Here is a 17,558-nt window from a genome sequence, read left to right on the forward strand (position 1 = left end):
TTGTTAAAAAAAATTGGAAACTCTTTGGAGTATTGTTATTTCCGCAGAGTGTGAGAGTCGTCAGCTTGCCTCTGATGTGATCGGACGTATTTTTGTATAATAAGCTGTATAATATGTGCGAACAAAATAATTTCTGTTTTGTTAATGTGAAAAATCAAAGTACTGTGTGAAATACTAAAATATGAGAAAATCAGTGGAAAATATATTTACGTTAAAAATTCTGCGACATCAATCTTCGAATTTATTTAGTTCCAGCCAACTGTGAGGATCTGATGTTAGATTTTCAACTTCTAGCACCAGGCCCTTGGACAAGAAGAACTGGAGCCACCCTAACACGACAAGCTAAGTAAACTTGAAAGTTTATTGTTATCTTCGCTCATCTCAAATGTTCATAAAAGACTTTGCTAAATAATTACTTGAACTGGGCGTTGTGTAATGTGGACAATAGATGGAAGAAGGAAGGAAGGGGGAGATTACAAATTGAAAATAGCAAAGCAGCCAAAATCGTTCATCTCTGGGCTAAAGGGTGTAGTGTGAGTCTACATTTTCCGCTGTTGTTGTGGAATACGATCATATGTCGGATTGTTAAAGACTCAACACCTCAGTAAGACGTCAAGATCTCTAAAACTGCTTCATCATAGATTTAACTATAGCCAAACTATGCCAAAAATCATAAATCTGGATGGGGCCAAAACAAGGGTAAGACGAGAAATGACCTCCAGGTTAAAATTATGTCTAGCAATATCATTTAATTTTCTTTTGAGGTTTTGCGTTACGTAAGACGACTAAACGTTCTGCACTGATCTGCACACTTCTTGAGAACGATAATCTCATCTGTAGAAATCAACTTGGATAGGGCCGTTACTATTCACGATAAACATAAATGATACGTTGGATAATGTCGGAAAGACTAGGAGACGATTTGGAAATGAAAATTTAGGTAATCAGAAAACTGCAGTGAAATTCAGGCAGACCTGCAAAGGATCTCCGCTTGGTACACAAACTGACAGTTGAGTGTCAACCTAAGTAAATAACTATATTGTCACATTAGACAATTAACAGTAAATTAATAGAAATACACTGCTGGAAAAAAGTTAGCACACCTGTAAAAATGACGTACATTTTGATCCCATGACAGCTTAAGCCACCGGGGCGAAAGAAGATATACTGATAATAGTTTCAACGTTTTCAGCCAACATCAACTTGCAGTAGGATTTTGGAGCATATATTGTACTTGAACATTATGAATCACCTTGAAGAAAATGACTTATTGATACATAACCAAAACGGATTCAGAAAATATTGTTCTTGTGCAACACAGCTGGCTCTTTATTCCGATGAAGTAATGAGTGCTGTCGACAAGGGATCTCAGCTCGATTCCATATTTCTAGATTTCCAGACTATTAATCAAATTGCGTGCATATGGAGTATCGTCTCAGTTGTGTGACTGGGTTCCTGATTTCCTCTCAGAGAGGTCACATTTCGTACTGATAGATGGTAAATCATCGAGTAGAACAGGGTGATATCTTGCGTTCCGCAAGGTAGTGTCATAGGCCCTCTGCTGTTCCTGATTTATACACTCCTGGAAATTGAAATAAGAACACCGTGAATTCATTGTCCCAGGAAGGGGAAACTTTATTGACACATTCCTGGGGTCAGATACATCACATGATCACACTGACAGAACCACAGGCACATAGACACAGGCAACAGAGCATGCACAATGTCGGCACTAGTACAGTGTATATCCACCTTTCGCAGCAATGCAGGCTGCTATTCTCCCATGGAGACGATCGTAGAGATGCTGGATGTAGTCCTGTGGAACGGCTTGCCATGCCATTTCCACCTGGCGCCTCAGTTGGACCAGCGTTCGTGCTGGACGTGCAGACCGCGTGAGACGATGCTTCATCCAGTCCCAAACATGCTCAATGGGGGACAGATCCGGAGATCTTGCTGGCCAGGGTAGTTGACGTACACCTTCTAGAGCACGTTGGGTGGCACGGGATACATGCGGACGTGCATTGTCCTGTTGGAACAGCAAGTTCCCTTGCCGGTCTAGGAATGGTAGAACGATGGGTTCGATGACGGTTTGGATGTACCGTGCACTATTCAGTGTCCCCTCGACGATCACCAGTGGTGTACGGCCAGTGTAGGAGATCGCTCCCCACACCATGATGCCGGGTGTTGGCCCTGTGTGCCTCGGTCGTATGCAGTCCTGATTGTGGCGCTCACGTGCACGGCGCCAAACACGCATACGACCATCATTGGCACCAAGGCGACTCTCATCGCTGAAGACGACACGTCTCCAATCGTCCCTCCATTCACGCCTGTCGCGACACCACTGGAGGCGGGCTGCACGATGTTGGGGCGTGAGCGGAAGACGGCCTAACGGTGTGCGGGACCGTAGCCCAGCTTCATGGAGACGGTTGCGAATGGTCCTCGCCGATACCCCAGGAGCAACAGTGTCCCTAATTTGCTGGGAAGTGGCGGTGAGGTCCCCTACGGCAATGCGTAGGATCCTACGGTCTTGGCGTGCATCCGTGCGTCGCTGCGGTCCGGTCCCAGGTCAACGGGCACGTGCACCTTCCGCCGACCACTGGCGACAACATCGATGTACTGTGGAGACCTCACGCCCCACGTGTTGAGCAATTCGGCGGTACGTCCACCCGGCCTCCCGCATGCCCACTATACGCCCTCGCTCAAAGTCCGTCAACTGCACATACGGTTCACGTCCACGGTGTCGCGGCATGCTACCAGTGTTAAAGACTGCGATGGAGCTCCGTATGCCACGGCAAACTGGCTGACACTGACGGCGGCGGTGCAAAAATGCTGCGCAGCTAGCGCCATTCGACGGCCAACACCGCGGTTCCTGGTGTGTCCGCTGTGCCGTGCGTGTGATCATTGCTTGTACAGCCCTCTCGCAGTGTCCGGAGCAAGTATGGTGGGTCTGACACACCGGTGTCAATGTGTTCTTTTTTCCATTTCCAGGAGTGTATAAATGATCTAGGTGGTAATCTGAGCAGCCTCCTTAAATTGCTTGCAGATGACGCTGTAATTTACCGTCTAGTAAAATCAACAGACGATCAGTTCCCATTACAAAATGACAAAATGATGTAGAGAGAATTTCATGGTGCGGAAAGTGGCAATTATCACTAAACAAAGAAAAGTGCGAGGTTATCCACATGAGTAGTAAAAGAAATCCGATAAATTTTGGTTATACGATAAATCGCACAAATCTAAGGGCTTTCAATTCGACTAGGAATTACAATTACGAGCAACTTAAATTGGAAAGACCACAGAGATGACATTGTGGGGAAGGCGAAACAAAGACTGCGCTTTGTTGACAAAGACTGCGCTTTGTTGGCAGAACACTTAGAAGATGTGACAAACCCACTAAAGAGACAGCCTACATTACAGTTGTCCGTCCTCCTCTGGAATATTGCTACGCGGTATGGGATCCTTACCAGGTAGGATTGAAGGAGGACATCGAAAAAGTGCAAAGAAGGGCAGCTCGTTTCGCGATATCGCGCAATAGGGGTGAGGGTGTCACTGGTATGATACTCGAGCTGGGGTGGCAGTCACTGAAACAAAGACGGATTTCTTTGCGGCGAGATCTATTTACGAAATTTCAATAACCAACTTTCTCTTCCGAATGGGTAAATATTTTGTTGACACCCACCAATGTAGAGAGACATTATCATCATAATAAAATAAGAGAAATCAGAGCTCGAACGGAAACCCTCTGCCAGGCTTGCAGAGTAGCCATGTAGATGTAGATGTAGATGTAGTGGCACAGGTACCCGAGCGCTATCTGTGTCATAGGGAAGGCTCTTAGCCAGAAGGCTCAGTGTGGAGGAGACGCGTGAAGCAAGTAGGCATCCATACCACTGACTGGGGGAGGCCGCCAATTGTGAAATTCAGATTCGATTCATACTGCGCATAATAAAAGCTCATGGCCAGAGGTGTAATGTGGCAAAGCACCAAGATGCACTTCTCAGCCGTTGTCGAGAAAATCGACAGTTCAAAAAATGGCTCTAAGCACTATGAGACTTAACATCTGAGGTCATCAGTCCCCTAGAACTTAGAACTACTTTAACCTACCTAACCTAAGGACATCACACAACACCCAGTCATCACGAGGCAGAGAAAATCCCTGACCCCGCCGGGAATCGAACCCGGGAACTCGGACGTGGGAAGCGAGAACGCTACCGCACGACCACGAGCTGCGGACGACAGTTAAAAGAAACCGTTGCGGTGAAATACTCTCTACGATTATTAGTTTTCTACAGCGTCGTGGCGCTCGGATTCGTAATCCGAAGGTCGCCGGATCGAATCTCGCGCCATTCAATTTTTTTTATTATTTTTTGTAATTCAAATATATATATAAACTATTAATGAATTGCTTATGCATGTTGGTGAAGGCGGATCGCTCTCCAATTGTACCGCCTCCATTTTTCCGTTTTTTTAACAGGGTGTACCAAAGCTCTCCCGTCCGCACTGATTTTCGACGATGTTATAAGTTGCGCTAGGGACCGCATCTACCTTCTTTCGAAGTTAGCAGGCAACTACGCTGTTATGCGGCTGCTCGTTTCGGCCCATTCAACTTCTGTCCTTCAAGTGTATCGAGTGAGTAACGGAGTTTATATTTCATACCTGCCACAGCGAATTTGTGTTCGTGGGGTGTTTGTGTTCTAATTCGAACGTTTGACTTACGCTGTACGTATTCGTTTCGGAATATCGTTTCTACGTCTTCCGTTAACTATACGTGGTTAACATTATGAAGACAATTAATAATATTTGTGAAATACAACTTTGTTTGCGGAAAACATAATGATGTTCGAAGTCGCCAGTTTTTCCACCACAAACGACTTTCAACAACTTATTATATGCATAATTGTTGCAACTGCTTGCCGGGAATTATATATATATATATATATATATATATATATATATATATATATATATATATATGTGTGTGTGTGTGTGTGTGTGTGTGTGTGTGTGTATATATATACACATTTCAATTACAAAAAAAACAAATACTAAAAAAAAAAAAAGTTGCATGGTGCGAGATTCCATCCGGCGACCTTCGGATTACAAACCCGAGCGCTTACCGCTGCGCCACGACACTGTGGAAAGTTATAAAACGTAGAGAGTATTTCACGGCAACGGTTTCTTTTAACTGTCGATTTTCTCGACAACGGCTGAGAAGTGCATCTTGGTACTTTGCCACATTACACCTCTGGCCATGAGCTTTTATTATGCGCAGTATGAATCGAATCTGAATTTCACAATTGGCGGCCTCCCCTTGTGGGACCCACTTGCGTTTCCTACAGGAAATTGTGGCCTTCCGAGCGGTGTGATCGTCCTTGCGGAGAACTGCCACACAAGTTGCACGTGCCACGTCAGCTGTCCAACGATGTTGGTATCAATGGTCACGTAGATGCTCTCATACCCGAACACGATGTTACGGAAATGTACGCAACGCAGAAGCCCACCAGGATCGAGGTATTGTATGGGCAGCAGTGGCAGTTCGTACAGCTACCACAGCACAGAGAAGAGGGCTTGTGAGCCCATAACTTCAACACGAACTGTTGCGAATCGGGTTATTAGCAATGGACTATAGGCTCACACACTTTCAGCCCTTCTTTTACTCATGCCACAGCATCGACGTGCACGTCTCGACCGCTGCCGTCAGAGGATCACTTGGCAGAAGGGAAGGTGCGCCGTGGTCTTCAGCAATGAAAGCAGATTCTGCCTGCACCCACTTATGTTCCTTTGTGCGAACGACTAAGTTCTGGTGAGCAGTGTCTCGTGAAGTGCATTCGCACAAGGCACACTTGCTCATCCCCAGACCTTATGTTTTTTTTTTTTTTTTTTTTTTTTTTAATATCTTATGGGACTTAACTGCTAAGGTCATGAGTCCTTAAGCTTACACACTACTTAACCTAAATTATCCTAAGGACAAGCACACACTCACCCATGGCCGAGGAAGGACTCGAACCTCCGCCGGACCAGCCTCACAGTCCACGACTGCAGCGCCGTAGACCGATCGGCTAATCCCGCGCGGCGGTCTTATGGTCTTCGGTTCGATAAGCTACAAATCACGGTAAATTTTGGTGTTTCTGGAGTGGACGCTAACCAGTGCTAGAATGTTGTTAGACTCTTTGTTCTGACGTTCTCACAACAGGAAGGTGATGTGGTGTTCCAACAGGACAATGCTCGCGCACACACTGCCTGTGAGACTCATTCTGCTCCGCGAGGCCTGCAACAACTTTCTCGGCCAGTACGATTTCCGGACTTGTCTCCAATCGGACATGTGTGGTACATGACGGCACTTGAAGTGCCTCCTGTCCCTCGTCAACCACAACGCTTACAGAACTACGTGAACAGATCGAGCAGGCGTGGCATAACGTATCCCAGGTGCTGTTCAGCTGAAATAATTTACGTATTCCGCATGCATTGTTGCAGCACTAAATACTGAGTTAAATGGGAACCAGTAAAAGCGTTTACTAATCATTTTCCATCAGCATATTTACAGACCAAAAATATGTAGAAACGTTCAACCAGAATAATTTAAACTTACGATCAGATAAAACTTGCTGTAGGGTTAATAGAAGAAAGACTGTTTTTTATTACAGGACTCCGAAGGCAAAATAAGTTGAAATGCGTGAGACTGTTCATAACTGCTTCGTTTCATATTCATTATACTTCTTTGGTTCACTGTCGCATCTGGGACATCCTTGAACCGATTAAATATAAAACAATGTTGATTGTGAGCAACCTCAAGGACTGCAACGACAGAGTCGTCAATTCACGTTTTAACATTCTCTTGACTCTGGGGTGCTACGGCATGCAATATTTTTCTGTAGTTGCATGTCTCAGTCACGTAATGAACTAAGGAAGCGAGAAGCGAGGTTCAGTGGCTCCAGGTTTGTCTCAGGGGGGTAAGGCGTCACTTCCGTATGTTAGAGAACTTCCGCAGAGGGTCGATGGCCTCAGGCAGGGTCTGTTTTCTTCATGCAAGGCGCCGACTACCAGCGGTCACAGACGTTATCCCTGAGTACAGCGGTCAGCACAGCATGAGACTCCACTGATGCAACATTAAAACGCCGACGTAACGAGCTGCGACGAAAATTTAGTCCTGTACGGAATGATGCCTACGTATTATTATAAGCCAAAGCTATTCGGTCAGAGCTTGGCTGCATTGAATTCTGTTTTCTGTGGCCGGAAGCCCTACTATTAAGTAGGAGAGTGGGACGCCATTCGCAGATAAAGATATGTCATTTTCATGAAAGAGAAATGGCTGAGTCGTTTTAGAATTTATTTTCTCTTTCTATGGAGACGTGATGCTATGAGCCACACGTTTTGTCCACGGAGGGTGAATGACCTCTCGTGTCGTATTAACGCAGCAACGAGCTTCATTCAATGCCCCTAAAAAATTACCAGAGGATGTGAGATAGCAGCCCGCTTTATGAGAAATAGAGATGAGGGGGAACTGCGGTCTGGCTGAAATAAAAACATCTGTGAGGATTTGGCACCTATCTATTTGGAAATGTGCTCACGGAAACGCAAGCTTAGGGGAGATTGATAAAAGTTTTTCCAGCATAGGAGTTAAGCACTTTTGTTACCAACATTCTCGTTGGTCAGAATTTAATGGAGCCTTTGCACTGTCGAGAGGTATTTTATGTGAACTTTTGGAAGAGCAGAAGGGATATATGTATGCTTAGGGCACTATGGTTCGTTGCCTCTGCGAGAACACATGAGTTCTGCACCTATGTGAGAACACGCTAATCCTCCAGTTCCTTCCATGATTCTCGATGGAGAGAGGCTTCCTTATGAGAGAGGACACGTTATCCAGCGACCAATCTGTCAGCAGCCCACCATGCTACTCTATCCTTCAGCTCAGATCATTGTGAGAACGTGTAGCACTTGTGACTGTGAATGAGAGTTATCAATCGTTCGGTACGAGTATTGTTTTGAGTAATTTAGGTTCTGGAATCGCGATGCTTTTGATCAGGTAGTTGAAGCCTTATTAAGGCTGGTAAATAAGTCATTTAAATAAATAACTGTTCGACAAAAGTAGCTTTGTCGTACTATTTTAGTTCACCGAACTGGTTTCGGGCAATGCCCATCATCGTCGGTACGTGTATTACATAAACGACCCACGTTTCTCACGAAAAGTTACCTACGAATACATTATAGTGATTTATGTATATGTGATTTTACTGTTAATTGTAATTTCGACTTGCCTTGTATGTAATGTTCTGTAACGTCTGTAAGAGACAATATTTCGTGAAGTTCCTGTAATGATACGATTACGTGATATATGAATCGCCATAAGGAATTTTTTTAAGAAATATATGCAGTTGTTATTGGCAGATTCGGAAGATCTGAAAATTATTTCTGGTATTCATCACAGAAGATATGTAATGTTACTTCCAACCTGTATTATCTCTTTTAGCAGAACAAAGGGAAATATTTCATGATTTTTTTTAGATGGTTGTTTTCTTTAAAACAAAGTCAGGCCATTTCGTTAAATATGTGAAAATTTCTATTTCTTTCAAAATATTTAATAAAATGCTTTTTCCGGCAATATACGAGACAGTCAGGCATTGTGTCATGCCAATGACTGTGTGGTTTTTGATGATTTAAGGGTGTCTAAAAGGAAGACAGGTTAGTGAAAGTAAGGTTCAGATGTTCTTTAAATCTTGTTTTGAAATTTCGTCCAATTTGTCCTATGTAAATTTTCTCACAGTTACCGCTTTTTAACTAACTAAATATGTAATGTATTATAAGAAATACGTCTTTTGTGCAATACTCATACCACCAGCCCGATCAAATAAAATACCATCACTAAGCATTTTTTATCGAACAACTGATTAATAATGTAATTTATGTACAATTTCTACAGGGTGCAGATAACCATATGCACCGACATCCTTATCAAAGATCTAGTTAGTTACGGTAGTGGCTTGTGAAATCCTATGTCCGTTGGCAATCATTGCTCGAACATCAGGATCGTTGCTTTTTGTCGAGGATTTGTAAGTTGTTGGCTACTCCTTTTTTCCTCATACCCAACAGTCTCCGTCAAGTGAATCAATCGTTAGCTTGCACTGCTCATTATCCTTAAGACTTAGTTGCTTTATTTCCTCTGCGTGTTATTTCCCTCGATATTATTTCGTCAGCAAATTCGTGTTACGTATTTGACTCGGAGGTTTTGCCATGTATTGAGGTCAAACTGGACCGATATTTTACTTCAGTAGACAGGTGAAACCGCTTTTTAATAAGATTATTAGTGCTTTTCGAAAGAACTAATATACAGAGCTCGTTTGTCGAGGTCACACTTTTCGTCGTGTCGTTTGTTGCACAACAGTTTTCATTACCATATCTGAGTCCGTGAGGAGCGATCTGCGTCTCGGAATGCCCAGCTGATGCAGATAATTGTGTACGCCGGAATGCATCTCCAGCTCGGTTGGCATCATTCGAGGTTATGTTTACGGAGGTAGATTACTAAACTCTAGTTCGTTCAGTTGTTGAGTATATCTTGTTCGCGTCTCTTCCACAAGGGAGACACAGACGACAAAAATATGGGCCCAACGTTCAGTTTCAATTTCGTTTAACAAGTTACAGACGTATATCACCTTAAAAAAAATGTGGTTGGATGTTAATATAATTTCGTGGTAGGTATGTATATGATTACAGTTCTCTGTGACAGCTAGGTAGTCACCGGAATCCACTAGTGTTGGTCATGTCTGACACTTTTTTTCAGTATACAAGAGGCATGAAAAGCATGGGATTTTGAGACGTCGTGAATGAGATGCTGTAGACACGTATGAAGATTATCAGTGCTTGACAGTATTTGGAAGGTGCGTAGTTGTGGTTCGCTGCTTGGACAGTTGGTCAAATGGTGCAATATCCAGATTTATGGGCCATTTTAATGAGGCTCTGGCCTGATGTTGCCTATATGGAAACATAAGGGCAGGCATGTTCGCTGAAGTTCTGCTCGAGGACGTCTTACCACCACAGACATGGTTAGCACACTGGACTTGCATTCGGTAGGACGAAGGTTCAATCCCACATCCGGCCATCCTTATTTAGGTTTTCCGTAATTTACCTAAAACGCTCCAGGCAAATACCGGGATGGTTCCTTTGAAAGGGCACTGCCGACCTCCTTCCCCATCCTTCCCTAATCCGATGAGGACTGATGACCTCGCTGTCTGGTCTCCTCCCCCAAACAACCGAACCCAACCACATACATGGGTCGTCATGTTGTGCACCAAGCACATCGTAATCCCTTAAAATCTGCGCCTGTAATCCGAAAAGAAGTAACGGACACCCTTCAAAATCGTTATCATCCCACACCATTGGTTGGTGACTGTCAGCAGCTTGAATACGGTGTTGCCGTTTACACCACATTACAGATAGCTGGTTTGGTGTTGTGCAGTGACCAGCAAGCATGGTCTGCTGATGAATGGCCTCTCATTTTGTTTTGCAGTTAATCGCGGTGCAGCACTATTAGTCAGCCGAGTGCGGCTGGAACCTAGGGAGAAGTTCCATTCGTCCAATACTTTGAATACACACTTCGGTTGGCTCTTCGAGCCAAGGTGTTGGAAATCATTAGGTGTGACGTCACGTCACGGCTGACAGTGATTGACTTAACTCTGACAGCACAACCGCATGTCACGAACGTTGGGTATAGTCATGTGCTACCCGTCGAGCGATGGTATCGTGATACCGTGTATCAACAGGATAACGCTCGTCCAGATACGTAACTTCTCTATACGAGCTGCGTGACGATGAGGTATTCCCATGTCCAGCAAAATCGTCATATTTAGGTCGAGTTCAGACGTTAACTCTGTCACATTGCTTGTATCTGGGATATCAAGGACTGGTTACAACAGTCACTGCAGGCATCCAGAGTGGATGACGTGCAAAGTTATATTGACAACCGAGCTCATCATTTTTGCCGTCACTGAAATAACATCCTCTTAACGTTCATTCGTTTTCCCCTCTCCTGCTGCGTACTCCACTTAGTCTGCCTGGCATTTTAGTCATACAGCTACAGTAACAGATACAATAAGCGAGGCGTATTTCATCACAGGAATAGACTCGACTGTCTACTACCTACCACAAGTCCGTGAAGTGACAAAATCAAATTCACTCATCCCCATAAGGAGGAATACTATTCACAAAATGAACAGCAGAAACTGAGAAAGGAGTAGTAAAATTATACTCCATATCGGGTAGTTATTTATCCTGCGGAGCTGAAGAAAGGTGGGTGAAAAGTATATATGCCACTGCTGTGCCATCCGAAATCGACTGATAGCAGGTAGGATTCAAAAATTCAGCAAACGACAGTCACTTAACGAACAGAGTGAGCTAAAACTTTGTATGTGATTAGAATCTGCGAAGGGGTCTTTAACGTCAAAATTATTTGGAAGGTGACCTGATTATATTGTAGTGATCTTACATGACGTGTAACTGGGGAATACGTTTCCTGATAGCTTCAATTAGTTGTAATGCAGAAGCATTCCAAACATGCACTGTATATAATTAATTGCAACAGCTACACTCAAGTGCGCATATAGAATTAAGTAATGATTCGATCTGAATATCGCCGGCCGTGGTGGCAGAGCGGTTCTAGGCGCTACAGACTGAAACCGCACGACCGCTGCGGTCGCAGGTTCGAATCCTGCCTCGGGCATGGGTGTGTGTGATGTCCTTAGGTTACTTAGGTTTAAGTAGTTCTAAGTTCTAGGGGACTGATAACCTCAGAAGTTAAGTCCCATAGTGCTCAGAGCCATTTGAACCATTTTCGATCTGAATATCCCTCATTTACCCTATGAATCAGTGCATCGACAGCCGTACAATTAACTGCTAAACGTGGGACAACCGTGGTTTAGGGGTTGTGTCTTTGCTTACTATCAGAACGTCCTCGCTCCGACGTCGAATCCTGTCACCGCACAAACTTCGAATGAAAGTCGTTAGCAATGACGGTCGAAGACTTCTGGCATAAGAAGTCACCCTCATTCCGTCAATGGCCTTGTCAAAGAGGGCAGAGGATTGGGCAGAGGTTCAGAACACTCCCTTGCCCCTTCGGGAGGGATACTGCCCTTAGAGGAGGAGGAATCAGCAATGATCAATTTCATGAGGATGCAGAATCCGATTGAAACCACTGCATCAAAGACACATCATGTGCATTCAGAGGACATGTGCCCTGTAACTGAAAAAGTGTCGAGATGATCTCTCCATTGGCAAAAGATTTTGGACTAGTACCCTATTCGGATTTCCGGGAGGGGACTACCAAGGGGAAGGTGAGCATGAGAAAAATATGGAACAACCAACAAGAGGATAACGCTCGACGAGTGCGGGCGTGGAATTTGAACGTTGTAGGCCAGCTAGAAAGTCAGAAAACGGAAACGCTACTTCATGAATGCTTGCAGGTAAGGATATTCAGCCACCAAATAATTATTAAAATTTATAGTGAAACCTTCAGGTGTCATTTATTTTCACAATTCTTAATTAGTTTCGATCAATGACCATTATCAAGTTTCACTGGAATAAACTGCTGGAAAATTATACCATAATTCCAACAAAAGTAATTTGCTCTTTTAAGCCCACCATAGTATGTAAAAAATTCCTCACAATATTAACTGCGCACGACAATTTTCGTCAGGAAGCAAGTCCAAATCGACAACTAGTATGCTAAGGCTCAATCAACACTGAACAGCCAAAGAAACCGGTAAATCTGCCAAATATCGTTCAAAAATTGTTCAAATGGCTCTGAGCACTCTGGGACTTAACTTCTGAGGTCATCAGTACCATAGAACTTGGAACCTCTTAAACGTAACTAACCTAAGGACATAACACACATCCATGCCCGAGGTATGATTAGAACCTGCGACCGTAGCGGTCGCGCGGTTCCAGACCGTAGCGCCTACAACCATTCGGCCACCCCGGCCGGCGCCAAATATCGTGAGGCCCCACGCGAGAACGCAGAAGTACCACAACGTGACGTGGCATGGACTCAACCAATGTTTGAAGTAGTGCTGGAGGGAACTGACACCATGAATCCTGCAGAGCTGTCCATAAATCCGTAAGAGTATGACGGTTAGAGATCTATTCTGAACAGCACGTTGCAAGGCATCCCAGATATGCTCAAAATGTTCACGTCTGGTTAGTTTGGTGGTCAGCGGAATTGTTTAAACTCAGATATTCTTGGAGCCACTCTAGCAATTTTGGACGTGTGAGTTGTCGATGTGTCCTGCTGGAATTACTTGAGTCCGCCGGAATGCACAATGGACGTGAATGGATGCAGGCGATCCGACAGGATGCTTACGTACGTGTCACCTGTCAGAGTCGTATTTAGACGTATCACGTGTCCCATGTCACTCCAACTGCACACGCCCCATACCAGTACAGAGCCTCCTCCAGCCTGAATAGACCACTGCGGACATGCAGGGTCCATGGATTCGTGAGCTTGCCTCCATACCCGTACATGTTCATCAACTCGATAGAATTTGGAGCGAGACTCGTTCGACAAGCAGCATGTTTCCCGGCATCAACAGTCAAATGTCGGTGTTGACGGACCCAGGTGAGGCTCTTGTGCCGCGCAGTCACCATGGGTACACGAGTGGTCCTTCGGCTCCGAAACCCATGTCGATAATTTTCGCTGTATGGTTTGCACGGTGATACTCACTGATGGCCATCGTTGTTGGCCCCGTTCTTCCACGATTCTTTTGCGGCCGCAGCGATGTCAGGGATTTGATGTTTTACCGGATTCCTGTTATTCCCGGTACACTCGTGAAATGGTAGTAAGGAAAATTCCCAACTTCATCGCTACCTCGGAGATGCAGCGTCCCATCGCTCGTGCGTCGACTGTAACACCACGTTCAAACTCGTTTAAATCTCGATAACCTGCCACTGTAGCAGCAGTAACCGATGAAACAACTGCGCCAGACACTTTTTCTCGTCATATATAGGCGTTGCCGAAGGCAGCACCTGTTTAAATATCTCTGTATTTGAATAAGTATGCCTATACTAGTTTCTTTGGTGCTACAGTGCCGCTCAATGACGTGAAATGGAAAGAAGACAAGGGTTTCTGTTCGGTCGAGTGTAGGGTGTTACCAACAGCAGCAGAAAATGGAATAACGAGATTAGGATTCGTTATGAATAGGAAAGTAGTGCAGAGAGTGAATTATTGTTTGAAGTAGTGCTGGAGGGAACTGACACCATGAATCCTGCAGAGCTGTCCATAAATCCGTAAGAGTTGTTCTCATTAGAATCGGAAGCAAACGAGCACCGACAACCATAGTTCAGATATAGAAGCCGACACAGCAACGGCGAAGACGAAGAGACAGAGGAAGTATATGAGGATATTCAACGAGTCATTCAGTACGTAAAGGGAGATGAAAATATAGTAATCACGGGGTACTGGAATGTGGTTGTAGGTGAAGGAGCAAAAGAAAGTGTTACGGGAGGATGTGGGCTTGAAGGTAGGACTCAGAGAGGAGAAATAATAATTGAATTCTCCAATAAACTGCAGATGGTGATATCGAATATTCTTTTCAGGAATCACAAGAAGACGAGATATACTAGCAAATGGCCGGGAGGTACTGCAAGATTTCAGTTATGTTACATCATGACCTGGCATAGATTATGAAATCAGATACTTATTTCTAAGGCGTATCCAGGAACAGATGTCGTCTCAGATCACCAATTAGCAGTGATGAAGAGTACGCTGAAGTTTAAGAGGCTAGTCAAATGGTTCAAATGGCTCTGAACACTATGGGACTTAACTTCTGAGGTCATCAGTCCCCTAGAACTTAGAACTACTTAAACCTAACTAACATAAGGACATCACACGTCCATGGCCGAGGCAGAATTCGAACCTGCGACCGTAGCGGTCGCTCGGTTCCAGACTGTAGCGCCTAGAACCGTTCGGCCACTCCGGCCGGCGAGGCTAGTCAGGAAGAATCAATGCGCAAAGAAGTGGGGTACATTGGAAGAGATTTCGGGATACCAGCCGGTCGTCGTAAAGTTCATGTAATTTATAATGGACAGTTATCTCCAGGTGAGCCATCTAAGACTGACGAAGACGTTCTCCGCTCCGCCCTCTATAGCGCGCTGAGATTATTGCCCCGCAGCCGTCAGAGTCACTGTGACAGATGGACCACACCACCCGGCGGCAGCGACCCGTCTGGTGGAACTGCGAGGATCAGCTGTCTTCGTCACTGCTGCTCGCTGCAGCCATCGAAATATTCTTACATCTTCGTTTGGAGCAAATCTCGGAGATGACATAATTCCATGCACTATCCAGCTGGGAGCAATTGCATTTTCCAAGATGCTTATTTCAACGTATTCTTTTATAATGGAGTCCCAAAAAGGTATTGCTGCGGCCAAAATTAATGTTTTGGCATACTAAACTGAATGTCCGTTGGAGATACAATGTTCTGCAATTGTAGTCTTGCTCGGATGCAAAAGGCGAGTGTAAAGTTTATGTTCTCTGCTGTGCTGTTCTGCTGTAAGTGTTGATCGCCTCAAATAGGGCATACCAAACTGGCAAGATATTTTGTGAATGCCAGCCTTCTGCAATAATACATTACCCTTCACTGATCCCAGCATGTCCGAAATCTTAGATGGTGGACGGAAAATCACCTGCGTCTGAAAAATACTAAGGATCCTTGCTATTCTGAAGGAAATGTTTCCAACGAAGCGAAAAATACCTAGGCACTTTGCTGGCGCGATGTGATCTCTATCCCTTTCAAACGTTCTTGGTTTTAGCTGAGAATGCCCTGTTAAATTGCTAGGTAGAGTATCCATAGTTTCTGAACATTGTCTTTAAATGTGGTAGCTCTTTAGGCAAACTGTCTACATCCAATACTGTTTGTACTAGAGTGTAAAGCACTCTCTTCGTTTGGGATGGGTGATGGCAACTTGAAGAGAGTAAGTACAAATCAGTGTGAGTGGACTTGCGATAAACAGAATATCCCAGAGACCTGTCACTCTCCCGTCTAACCAAAACATCCAGGAATGGGTGACAACCATCTGTCTCTAATTCTATAGTAAATCGAATGTTCTCATGGATGGAATTAAGATGATGTGAAAACTCCATCAACTTACGTTCTCCGTGGGACCATAAAAATGGTTGAAATGGCTCTAAGCACTATGGGACTTAAAATCTGAGGTCATCAGTCCCCTAGACTTAGAACTACTTAAATCTAACTAAATTAAGAACATCACACACATCCATGCCCGAGGCAGGATTCGAACCAGCGACCGTAGCAGCAGGGCGGTTCCAGACTGAAGCTCCTAGAACCACTCGGCCACAGCGGCCGGCCGTGGGACCATACTATGAAAATATTATCCATGTACCTCCTAAACACAGTTGGTTTAAGATCCACTGATTCAGTGCTCCTCCCTCAAAATCCTCCACAAATGTTAGTCACCAGGGAAGCAGGGGCTGTTCATGTTGACACCGTCAGTATGTTCAAAATACTCTTGGTTAAATATAAAATAGACTGAGGAAAGAGAGTACCGAAAGAAAGCAGTGATGCCTGCCTGAAACTGTTTACCAATTAGCAACAAGGAATCAGCGAGAGGTACATTCGTAAAAGCAGATACTACATCAGAACTCGCTAAACGATCCGAAAGACTTAGTGGAAAGCCCCTAGTCTGCTAATAAAATCGCCTCAGTTCTATATATGATGTGGTCATTTGTCTGCCAATGGTCTCAGGAAGAAAGCAAGATCAAATGTGGGGTTGTCAATGTTACTCACTATAGGCTGTAAAGAAAGACCATCTCTGTGCACCTTAAGAAGATAACACAGTCTGCCATGTGGTCTTAAGCGCTTGATGGTGTCTAGAGGTAACGAGGCGGCATTCAAGAGTGTCTACGTCTTTCGTTGCGCACGTGCTGTATGGGTCGTGGTCAATCTTTCTGTATATAGTGTCACTAGTTAGGCCATACATCCTCTCCAAATGCAAGCTACGAGGTAACAGAACAGCTGAGTTACCTTTAACACCTTTATGAAAAGAGTTTAGTTTTATTTATCACCTTTATCAACCTTCGGCACCACTATCTCCGAATCCTTAAGGACAGGGCTTCCCAACCTTTTCAGCTGGCGCACCCCTTCTTCAGTCGAAAATCCATGGCGGGCCCCTAGTCAGTCAAGAGCACATCCAGACACTTACTAGTGGATTTACTCCCTTTGTTCAACACACTATAGCCTGATTAAAATTACTTGGTAATTGAAATTTCACACGATGGAGCTGTCTTCCTCCAAGAGCAATCAACGTCACGTCCAAACTGTTCGCTGTCGACAAGCTGCCGCTTATGGTCTGTTCACTTCCATTATTTGGCTACTGTTGTGTAAGGAGCATGCATATTTCGTAACAGTCGTGTGTGTGTGTGTGTGTGTGTGTGTGTGTGAATTTTCGTGAAATCTGAAGAAAAATATTCAAATGTATGTAAAGTCTTCCTCTGGTCGTCCTCCCTCCTCATTCATTTCAACTGGAAACTTCCCCTGTTGTGAAGGCGATGGAGAAACAGCACC

The sequence above is a fragment of the Schistocerca nitens genome, chromosome 5 (assembly GCF_023898315.1).
Source record: "Schistocerca nitens isolate TAMUIC-IGC-003100 chromosome 5, iqSchNite1.1, whole genome shotgun sequence".
NCBI classification, from domain to species: domain Eukaryota; kingdom Metazoa; phylum Arthropoda; class Insecta; order Orthoptera; family Acrididae; genus Schistocerca; species Schistocerca nitens.